This window comes from Echinops telfairi, unplaced genomic scaffold (genome assembly GCF_000313985.2).
Source record: "Echinops telfairi isolate 266 unplaced genomic scaffold, ASM31398v2 ScPeMD7_60;HRSCAF=208, whole genome shotgun sequence".
Classification (NCBI taxonomy): domain Eukaryota; kingdom Metazoa; phylum Chordata; class Mammalia; order Afrosoricida; family Tenrecidae; genus Echinops; species Echinops telfairi.
In genome coordinates this window covers 41,450,844-41,454,115 of record NW_022103958.1, presented here as the reverse complement: position 1 = coordinate 41,454,115, position 3,272 = coordinate 41,450,844, and the positions used below count along the sequence as shown (strand labels likewise).

General features: G+C 41.7%; 1 non-coding gene across 1 annotated transcript; it reads right to left on the bottom strand.

Moving 5' to 3' along the window:
* Positions 1–2,376: 2,376 nt before the first annotated feature.
* Positions 2,377–2,439, bottom strand: LOC115869879. Its single transcript, XR_004046407.1, has one exon. It is a non-coding gene; the product is annotated as a U7 small nuclear RNA (small nuclear RNA).
* Between the last annotated feature and the right edge of the window lie 833 nt (positions 2,440–3,272).

Below are 3,272 nucleotides of genomic sequence, written 5' to 3'. Positions count from 1 at the left end.
TATCATGAAATGACCGTTTAGCTGAGCAAGGTGCTCTTGTATTAGGGGAGTGCGCATGAGGAGGCCCAATGTCCACCTGCCACCCTACTACCAAACCTATAATTATTTGCGCCTAGGTCCGGAAATTTAATAGATTTTTAAAAAGCTCAATTTAACTTGTATTTTCATGGTTCGTAATAAGGTTGCTCTTTTTACATGCTTATCAACCATTCAGGGGTCTTTTTCTGTGAATTGTCTATTGGGTGGTTTTCTCTTTCTTGCTGTCCCCAATTGCCCCCTCCAGAAGCCAATCAAACTCCCTGCCATCGAGTCCATTGTGACTCACGGTGACGCTATTGGACTGAGTGGAACTGCCCCTATGGGTTTCTAAGACTATAACCCTTTATGGAAGTAGAAAGCCTCATCTTTCTCCCTTGGAGTGGCTAGTGGATTCAACCTACTGGCCCTGTGGGTTTTAGCAGCCCAACCCATCATTCACTACACCACTGAGGGTCCCCCCACTTGTTCCTGGCAATCCTTAATATCCAGGAGAGAAGTTCTTGACCTTTCAAAGATGTTATAGAAATGATACCTACAGATGAGAGTCATATGTGAGCTCTTTAGGATTGGGCTTTTTCCTTTTTCTTAGTTTTAAACCAAAACAACTTAAAAAAAATTTATTTATACTAAAAGATCATTTTATTGGGGGCTCTTACAACTCTTACAACAATCCATATATTAACTGTATCAAGCATATTTGTACATATGTTGCCATCATTCTTTTCTAGACATTTATTTTCTTAATTTTTTTAAATCATTGTATTGGGGACTTATACAACTCTTATCACAATCCATACATGCATCCACTGTGTCAAGCACATTTGCCCATCTGTTGCCATCATCATTCTCAAAACATTTGCTTTCCAATTGAGCCCTTGGTATCAGCTCCTCATTTCCCCCCCTCCCTTTCCGCTCTCCCCTCTTTCATGATAACCCTTGATAATATATAAACAATATATAAATTATTATTATTTTGTCCTATCTTACACTGTCCGATGTCGCCCTTCACCCACTTTTCTGTTGTCCATCCCCGAGGGAGGAGGTTATATGTAGATCCTTATAATGGGTTAGGATTGGGCTTTTTTCACTTGGCTTTAATACCTGGAGCCACCCAGATGGTTGCCTGTGTCAATAATTTGTTCCTTTTTTATTGATAAATAATATTCCATGGTATGGGTGTATCCTATAGGACAGGCTGGATGAACAATCTGGAGGAGAAAACAACGGGACTGACAGTTCCGTGGGGACATGGGAGAGGGGGACATGGGGGGAAGGGAAGAGGTGTATCCTAGCCTCCATAACAATTCATCCGTTGAAAGAAATGTGAGTCCTTCTAGAAAGCTTTCTCTTGTTGTGGCCATTATGAACAAAACTGCCATAAACATTGGTGCACAGGTTGTAGAAGGTTTATCGGGGAAGTTAATAGATTACCACAAGTCAGGATCAGTTAGGCCAGTCACTGGCCCATAGCAACACCTCTCCTCAGCCAGCCGTCAAATCTCTTTGGTCCTTAGCCCTTCAGCCACGTGATCCCTTGGCAGGAAGCCAGCCATTGCTGTGCCTCTCAGTCACAGGGTCTCAGGCCAGATGAGAAGGTACCCTATCTGTTGGCTCTGCCCCTCTGAGTCTCCGCACCACAGTCTCCGATGCATTTAGCCTCAGTGGGCTCGCTCCACCACTTCACTCAGAGATCTTGAACGTCCGCTTCCAAGGACCAAGGATTGCTCTGCTGTTCAGGATGGCTTTTATGTACTGAGGAGTGGCTTTGACAGAGGTATGGTTTGGTTTTTAGCTGACCATACCCCCAAGGAAAACAAAGGGTGGTGGTGTTAGTCACACCCTCTCTACTAGGTAGAAGTTTCAAAGATGTCCTCAAGGAAGCGAAAGGTGTGGCTCAGTTCACCCTCTGCTCAAGTCAGGTCTTAGGAACCCTGGAACCCTGTCTATTCTTATAGTAGAGTACATCCTCCAAAGTGGTTATAGCCCAGGTACAAAATCCAGAATTATAGTACATCACATAAGGAGTTATGTCTGGAAGGGCCATATTCATTGACTATGTGCCAGTGAGAGTCTAGAATTTCTTAAGTCCTAAAGGAATATGCTTGTGAGGGAGATACTAGAACCATTGACAAGGTGTCTGTCCTCTGAGGCCCTGGGACAATAGCGAAAGGTGTTGGCACTGAGCTGGACATAATGCTCCCTTTTATTCACCTGTTAATCATCTCTCTGAGTCTTCCTTTCACAAACACACACACACGGTCTTACTTGCCAGGAGCCAGAGGACTGGAGAAGTGTCTGCTTTCCAAGGTATTATTATTTTATTTATTTTATTTTTTTAGGGGTTTTCCGGAAAAACAAAACAAAAACCTACTGGAAAATTCTAAAAGAGCTGGAACACTGGCACTGTTATTTTTGACATTATCTGCTGGATAACTCCGACAGACCAATTTAGGGAAGAGGTTCGAATTCCAAAGATTGCTGAGGAGTCTAGCTGACCGGGGCCCAGGTGTTTTCTCAACCCCCAATTCCTATTTTCAGGAAATAAGAGTGAGAAATGGGACAATTATGCCAGAGACTCAGATAGTGTGTTATCAGTTATCAGGGGTAGCTATTTTTCTTGTTGTCTGGGACACATAACTCCATCAATGATAGGCATTTGAAAATTTCAAATTAAGTTACCAGAGTGGAGATACAGAAAGCAGTTAACTTAATCACTTTGAAAATTTCAAATTAAGTTACCAGAGTGGAGATACAGAAAGCAGTTAACTTAATCACTCTGAAAAGGAACTACATTGGATTCTTTTGGAAAGCTAAACCATTTCACTGATAATTTTATTAGAATGATTTTTGCGCTCTTGGAATTATTAGAACATCAATTTACTGAATTTACCTTCTCCCTAACATAGTAATTTGTTTTCTGGGCTGAAAATAATAACTCTCTTCTAAAAGAAAAGAAAATTAGAGATAGTGCAAAGGACACTATATCTTGTAGCAGATCCATAAACTGTATGTCTAATTAAAAACAAAGCAACCCAACTGATGCCAACCTTTTCATGGTAAGATATTCATGAAGCCTTGGCTAACACACTTAGCTCTTGACTGATTAAATCAGTGACCAAATGCCAAACCACAGATGTTACCTGTGAAAATCTGGATGCTGGTGTTGGAGCATTTACCTTTGCCTTAAAACCCTGCAAATCACCGTCACCTCATTTCTATAGCTGGGCCAGGGC